The sequence below is a fragment of the Sorex araneus genome, chromosome 7 (genome assembly GCF_027595985.1).
Source record: "Sorex araneus isolate mSorAra2 chromosome 7, mSorAra2.pri, whole genome shotgun sequence".
NCBI classification, from domain to species: Eukaryota; Metazoa; Chordata; class Mammalia; order Eulipotyphla; family Soricidae; genus Sorex; species Sorex araneus.
In genome coordinates this window covers 7,820,155-7,828,284 of record NC_073308.1, presented here as the reverse complement: position 1 = coordinate 7,828,284, position 8,130 = coordinate 7,820,155, and the positions used below count along the sequence as shown (strand labels likewise).

Below are 8,130 nucleotides of genomic sequence, written 5' to 3'. Positions count from 1 at the left end.
ACCTGATGGACTGTCGTGACTGGGGGGGGAGTCTGTGGTGTCGGGGTGCCATGTAGAGATTTGCTGGTCTGTCGTGCCAGGGAGACAAGTGGTGGCGGGGGGCGCTGAGGTGCCTGAGTCTCCCGTGCTCCCTGGGTCTTCATGGCTGCCTTGGTCTCCTTGGCTGCTTTCTCCTCAGGAGTCAGTTCTGCTGTTTTCACTACTCCGACCTCACTGAACTCCATGGAACAAGAAGAACACAGTCAGCTCTCACAATGTACGTCCCCCCTCTGCACCTCTTCCTGACTTCAATTTGGTATTGGACCTGTCCCATCATTTACCCTTGGTTTCTGTTGAAAGTCTCGTCCTCGTCTGAGGAATCCTTGTTGTGTAGCTTCCGTGCCATGTTTTTCTGACGTGTGGCATTGAGTGGCTGATACATGTCCCTCAACCACAGGGGCTGCCTTCGCCAGAAAAAGTCCTGGAAAAGGCAAGGGGAGCTCGTGATCCTGCACCCTGGCCCACTCCTGTCCTGCCTCAGTGCCCCTCCCTCCCCTTGCTTACCTGAGGCTCATGTTCCACTGAACTTCTCCTATGAAGCAATAATCCAAAGAAGAACCTTGGAGGAAAACACGGATACACATCATTCATCATTCGCCCATTTCCCATGCTTCCTAAGATGGAGGTCTCTGGTCTTGTTAGGATAACTACATGGGTACCTTGGTCTGGAGCCATGATGAGTCAAACCACTATGACCTGACACCTTGACAAAGTTTCCATGCATACCTGTGGCAGTTTTTAGACATTTGCTGGGTCCATCCAAAGGGACAGCAGTCTCTCAAGAGACCATTACATGTACCCTGGCTAGGAAAACATGAATGATATGTAGTTGTGCTCACCACCGTGGCCCCAGCAGATGCTATGTGCAAAGAACAAACTGCCCACCACACTGAGAGAAAGCACTAGAGTCTGTCCAGAAGCCTTTCCACTTGTCGCCTCTGGATTTAGTCTCTCAGGCACCCTTTACCGGAAGTTTTGGTTGGGGGAGGTGATTCTATCGTCCTAGCTGCTTTATCCCAGATGCTGAACTAGAGTAAATGCCTGTGTGCAATTAGCCAAATCCTTTAGCCCACTAGCTTTCATCCTGCAGACAATCGCCAGTGAGCAAAGAAGCCACAGGTATCAGCATCAAAGGCAGGAACCACACTGAGGCACGGCGATGGGTTTTGAGTGTGAACAGAGGAGAGAGCAGTCTCATGATTTACAGGCAGTGTGTGTGTACAGAGCAAGTGGGCGCTGAGTGGAGGCAAGAAATGCAGCTCCCAGTTCAAGGACTCTGGTCATCAATGGAGAGGCCCCAAGGGACAGGGACCATGCTCTTTCCCACTCACCAGCAGTGCACCCCCAAGGGCAAGGTAGTTTCCATTTTCCCTCGGTTCCTTCTTATAAGAGTTAGAGACAGAGGTTGGGGGATGTGCCTCAATGGTAAAGTACTTGGCTTGCATGTGTGAGGCCTTGGGTTCAATTTCTGGCACCACACTGAGCGCTGAGGATGGAGTAGCCCCAAGCTACTGGAAAGAGAGTTAAAGGGGCCTTTTGGGCGTGAGCCTCCAACTTTGGTCTCTGGCACCATATGGCTTCCCTGAGCACAGGTGGGCTGTGATCCCTGAGAGCAGAGCCACCCCACATGGGGGACTGAGCAGCCTGGCCTTACGGGGCCCTAAGACACTAATGCTGAACTCAGGCCAGGTCACAGAGCCAAGTAGCACACGGAAGGGCTCCAGGGTCCCTAAGCACGGCGGGGAAGGACACTCCAAGGTAAATGAAAGATTGACAGACTAATATTTACCTGGATCTTCCATCTTTACACTCCTCTGGTCTATGAGAATGAATCTGTTTTTTAAAAAAATACAATCATGATTATCGTGGTGACCAATCTCTATACAACCTTATTAATTCCATTGATTTTGCTGTACCTACTCACTGATGTCACTTTTTCAGAACAGGAATTCTCTCCTGATTAATAGTCCCGGGACTCTCCTACAGCACATGACTTAAGGGGCACAGTTAGGAATACAGCTTAGTGACTGTTTTAGAGAAATTCAGCACATTAATCCAGATTTAAAATTAAAAAAAACTGAGGTAGGAAACAAAGTATCTGCCAATACACAAACACAGAAACATTCTTTTTAACAATGTTTTCTAAACAGTGTCAAGGACCAGTCTGATGCCTTTCCCATCGCCACTATTCATCCCCAGTGAGGAGTCCTCCTCAATGCAACGAGCAGAGTCGAGTCTTACAGGAGACAAAACTTGGTTGCAATTGCAATGATTCCTCCCCAAACAAACCAAATCCAATAAAGCTTCTATGAGATATGTCGATTCCTGGAGCTATAAATATCATACAGTGGATGGGGCACTTGCCTTGAATGTGGTTGACCCAGATTCGATCCCAGGACCCTAGATGGTTCCCTGAACCCCATTGGGAGTGAACCCTGAGAGCAGAGCCAGGAATAAGCCCTGAGCACAGATAGCCCCCAATAAATAAATAAATAAATAAATAAATAAATAAATAAATAAATAAATATGTCAACTCTTTGAGCGACTTTGACTGAAATTTCAATACTTTAAACATTTCCATGTTTTTGTCCTTAAGGAGATAAAATGGAACAGTGGAATAAGGAGCACGGGCTGCTTTGCATGTGACCCTCATGTTTCAAAGTGGGATGATGGGGTTGGGGAGGTAGCTTAGTGGGAGAATGCCTGCCTTGCATGCACGAGACAGGAGTTTGGTACCCAGCATGACAAGAACAGCAGGAATGGAGGGATGCTAATGCTGCCCTTAGAGGACTGTGAGGATTAAACCAGACAACATATAGGAAACGACTTGTACTGTGGTTGGCATAAATCAGTGCTGTGTTTGCTGGTGATGTCACAAACGAGCAGCTTACACATATCAAAGGCTCAGAGAGCTCTTCCTCAGCACCGTCACTTCTAATTTATTCTAATTCTTTGTTGGTGGTTATGGTGGTGCCAGGGATTGAACCCAGGGCCTCACATGTGCAAGACAGGTGCAACACCACTAACCTAGATCCCAAACCATTCAATCACATTTTGCTGTTTTTTTTTTTTTTTTTTTAAGGCTCCACCTGGCAGTTGGTACTTGTGCGAGCTACTTCTGGAGTGGTGCTCAGGGGCCAGGTAGCACTATGGCTAGCACCTGGGTTCCCATGTGCAAAGTGAGGTGAAGTTTTAGTCCTTTGAGTTATCTCCCTGGCCCTTAAATCACTTATTTAATGTGCCTGCTGGGAAAAGTCAGTGGTGTGTAATTGAACAGTAGACAGATGTAGCTGAGCTCCTTGGAGTAACTACTGCACGCCTGCCATGATCAGAGTAGCCCAATGCGGGCTCAGGCTGCAGTGCGGGTATGTTTGGTTTGGGACCCACACAGCATATGCAGGAACAACTTGATTTGCTCTTTGGGAGGAGTTCCTGATGGCCCTGGTGGGTCTGCGGGACCATGTAGTGCTGAGGATAGAATCCAGGTCTCCGTCATGCAAAGTATGGAAATCACCCCCGTCTTAGTTGCAGTGTTTTAACTTCATCTACCAGGACGGACCTTAAACCTAAAGAGGGCTACTGCACTGATCAGCAGGACAACACCTTTATCTTTCAGTCCCAGGAGGGTGGTGACTCTCCATTTTGATCCTTCCAGTCAACAAGGAAAGTAACCAGTAGAAGAATGTCAGTGAGTGGTGAGCACATCAAACCACTGACATTCTTTTGAATTTAAAAGAGGAAAAAAAGTTTATATTGGGACCAGAGAGAGAGTGAGAGAGCTGAATGGTCAGAGTGCATGCTTTGCATGCAGAAGGTCCAGGCTGGATCCCTAGCTCTGCAAGGTGCCCTGAGCACCACCAGAAGTGACACTCCCCCACCCCGTCCCCCGAACTGAGCTGGGGGGCAGGACCTGAACATTGCAGGGAGTAGTCCCCAAACAGCACACAGGGGGTTCATCTTTTTGTTTCATCTCTATCCTTCTTATCTTCAAAGTTATCTAAGAGCTTGTTATTTTGGTTTCACTTCCACAAGGACCTCCCGGGAGTCAGGTTTCTTCACAAGCCCTGGGATCATCTTTGCAATATGAGAAGCAAGCACACCTCATTACTCAAGACTGAAGAGGAAAATCAAGTGTCATAGGAGGAAAAGGGGCTTCTATTTTCCATTTGTAGACCCTGAATCTATTATAAGACAGATTAAATCCTGGAAGTCTGAATGAACTGTTCTTACCTCAATGAGACAGAAAATTATAATCAATATCATCACGAGTACAGTCACAGATATTGCCAAGAATAATTTGTTATTATAGCCATATCCTGGAACTTCTTTTGTGAGCTGAAAGGAAAAGAACAATTATTTTTATGCATTATTTTTGGAGGGCCACACCCAGTGATGATCAGGGGTTACTCCTGGCTCTGCACTTGGAAATCACTCCTGGAAGACCAATAGGGATGCTGGGGAGAGAATTTGGGGTGGTGGCATGCAAGACAAGTGCCTAACCCACTGTACTATCGCCCCAGCACCCAAGAACAATTAGACAAAAAAATGGGAAGGATTTTTAAGCACATTAGAAAGAATGGCTAACTATTCTTATACAGTCTAAAATCCCATTTTCTCAAATCAGTGGATTATAGGCTTTTGTTTGATATGTTTTGGGGTTGTTTTGTTTTTGTTTTCAGCCCATACCCAGGGTTCTCAGAGCTAAGAGATCATCATGTTTGATCCTTTACCCACTTTCAGCACACGTCTCCCATCCAGGCGATCCCTTCCAACTATCATTGTTATCGTGATCCCTTCTCTATCCCAGCTGCCCTCTCTCCCAGCCCTTGAGGCAGGCTTTCAACTGTGGACCATTCATCCTGGTCGTTGTTTCTAAATGTCCTTGGCTGTTAATCTCATACTAAGATTTAATTTATTTTTTAACATCCCATAAATGAGTGCAATCATTCTGTTTGTCCTTCTTCTGACTTATTTCACTTATGAGACTCTATGAAAAAAAAATCTGTCCTCACCTCACTTTCCTCTGGCTGTTTCTGTTCATCCTGGCCTTCGGTATTGTCACTGATGAAGTTCTCAGTCTTCCACTGGTCCGTATCCCATTCTGGCTTGGGAACCTTTCCTTCCTCCTGCTCACTGAGACGCTTCATCAGGAGGCCGGTTTCAGAGAGGAGCTTGGCACATGCCAGCTTCAACTGAGGCTCAGAGCAGTCCATTTTTATAGTCCGCATCATGTGAGCAATGAGCTTCCTCACGTTATTGTTGGGGATAAGGGACCGCAGCTGCTGGATGTATTCCATCTCCAGTTGTTCTCTTGGGTCTGGTCTTTGTGTGGCAGAGACGATGTCCGTGGCCACGTTGTGATATTCCCACTGCATCTCGCTGGACTGCTTGACAGTCGGCGTGAGGTTGTCCACCATCGGGGCTTCCATCTCATGGGAGGTGCCTTTGCTACCAACAGTTTTCTCTGGCACCGTGATGCCTCTGGTGTTTGTCCCATTTGCAGCATTCGTGCTTTCTGCAGTCCTTTTTCCTGCAGATGAGTGTGAAGGTTGAAAGGACTGGAGCAAAGGTTTGTCCTGATCTCTCCAAGACAGAGACTCCTCTCTTGGCGGGGACTTGATGAGGCTCTTTACTGCAGCGAAAGGAGGCCGCTTGGCGACTCGCACTGGCCTCTCCGGTGCTGATTCCTTCGTCTCTGTATTCACTCTGGGTTTGGCCCTTCTGTGTCCCAGCTGAGAGTAAGATTTCTGAAAATTATAATTTGTTCCATTGTGTGGCACGGGCCTGGGAAACTTCATGTTCCGAACCCTGGCATCTGCGTCTTATAAAACACGGAGAATGTCCCTTAGGTCTTTGGGGTTCTTGGGTGGGACTTTAGGAGTGGCGGCAGATGGGTTGCCCATGGAGAACTCTTTCAGGGGCATGGAGAACACCACTTTGTGCTCCTGGATGGAGGAGGTCTCTTCATTGAAGGAGTTTTCCACCCATTTCGTGGGCCTCCCTGCCAAGGGAAGCTCTTTCGGTTCTCTTGGGGCCGGCTGCCTGAGCCTTCTTTTTTGGGCAATGTTCCCCGTCGTGGGCAGAGCCTCCCCTTTCCTTAGGCTGTGCTGATTGCCCCCTTCTTTGAAGCGCCTCTTCTGGAGGCCCCCGGGGTTCTTGAACGTGCTGCTCATCTGCAGTGGTTTCCTCTCCCCCTCCTCCACCTTTTCTAAGTGCTTTCTCTTTGGGCAGACAGTTTTCAATTTCTTCGGAAAGATTTGATGTTTCAGTTTGGGCCCGAAAAGTATGGAACTGACCAGCGTGGCAGTTTTCTCTCTCTTTCTAGCTTTGTGAACTTTTGCTTGAGTTCCTGCATTTATCAAGCTTTCCAGAAAATGGAGACTTTTCGACTTATTGTATGTTGTATTGTTGGATTCGAGCTGTAGAGACATCGGAATTGTGCTATTCTTCAAATGTTCCAGAGGATTTGCTCCATCTTGCATATCTGAAAAAAGGAGCTTAACGAAGGGTAACAATGTTGATTCAAAATCTCCTATGTTCCCATCCAGGAGAAAAGGCACTATGTAATTTAGCCCAGTACTGATATCACTCTCATCATTCACGTCTAGCTGCTCGTTCACTAAAAGGGACATGCTGTTCCTCTCTGGCGAGGTGTTCTCCGATTCAATGGTTAGCTCGGTGCTGGTTGTCCTCTTTTGGGCCTGTAAAACCTTCATGAAGTCCCCTTTGGTGTTGCTTATGGACTCTTCCTCATCTGTCAAAAAGAAAGAGCTTGCTTGTCATCATGAAAGATGACTGGGGAGAATTTTGGGAGCATCGACAGACAGAAATCCCAGGCAAGCAAATAAGTAATCAGTAAATGAATGCCGTATGGTGGGACGGGGAACAGGGAAACCCTAAATTTACACCTATGATTGACAAAAGGCTGGCTGGAGCGATAGCACTGCAGTTGGGCATTCGCCTTTCACGCGGATGACCCGAGTTCGATTCCTTCGCCTCTCTCGGAGAGCCCAGCAAGCTACTGAGAGTATCGAGCCCTCGCGGCAGAGCCTGGCAAGCTACCCGTGCGTATTGGATATGCCAAAAACAGTAACAATAAGTCTCTCAATGAGAGACGTTACTGGTGCCCGCTCGAACAAATAGATGAGCAACGGGATGACAGTGACAGTGATTGACAAAAGGAGTAATGAAGTGGTCATCGCTATTTATTCAGAATAAATAAGGCATGAAGCTCAGTACATGTCACTATCACTGTCATCCCATTGTTCATCTATTTACTCGAACAGGCACCAGTAAGGTCTCCATTCCTCGAAGCCCAGAGATTTTGCAGCCTCTCCTTACTCATCTTTCCCAATACTAGAAACTCTTTCAGGGTCAGGAGAATGAAACCTATCATTACTGCTTTTGGCATATTGAATACACCACAGGTAGCTTGCCAGGCTCTGCCCATGTGAGTGGGATTGTCTCAGTAGTTTGCCGGGCTCTCAGAGAGGTATATGTATATGTGTGTGTGTGTGTATATATATATATGTATATACATATATGTATATATATATTACTCTATATGTCACTGTCACTGTCATCCCGTTGCTCATCGATTTGCTCAAGCGGGCACCAGTAACGTCTCTCATTGAGAGACTTATTGTTACTGTTTTTGGCATATCCAATACGCATGGGTAGCTTGCCAGGCTCTGCCGCGAAGGCTTGATACTCTCAGTAGCTTGCCAGGCTCTCTGAGAGGGGCGGAGGAATCGAATTTGGGTCGGCTGCGTGAAAGGTCAATGACCAACCACTGTGCTATAGCTCTGGCCGCTCTACATGTATGTTATGTGTGTATATATATATATATATATACACATACATATATACATATATATACTAATTTAATAGATATAGATAAATTCACTCAGTACATGTATTTAGGATTATTCCACTGGCAGGCAGAGTGACAGTAGAGTAGATAAAGTACTTGTCTTCTACGCAGCCAACCTGGGTCTGATCCCCAGCACCCCATAGGGTCCCTCAAGCCTTACCAGGCCTGACCCCTGAACACAAAGTCAGAAGTAAACTTTGAGCACCTCTGAGTATGCC

The 8,130-nt window shown here is 46.9% G+C and overlaps 1 pseudogene; it reads right to left on the bottom strand.

Moving 5' to 3' along the window:
- Positions 1–316: 316 nt before the first annotated feature.
- LOC129406566 (leucine-rich repeat-containing protein 37A3-like) overlaps positions 317–8,130 on the bottom strand; it is a 51,106-nt pseudogene continuing 43,292 nt past the window's right edge.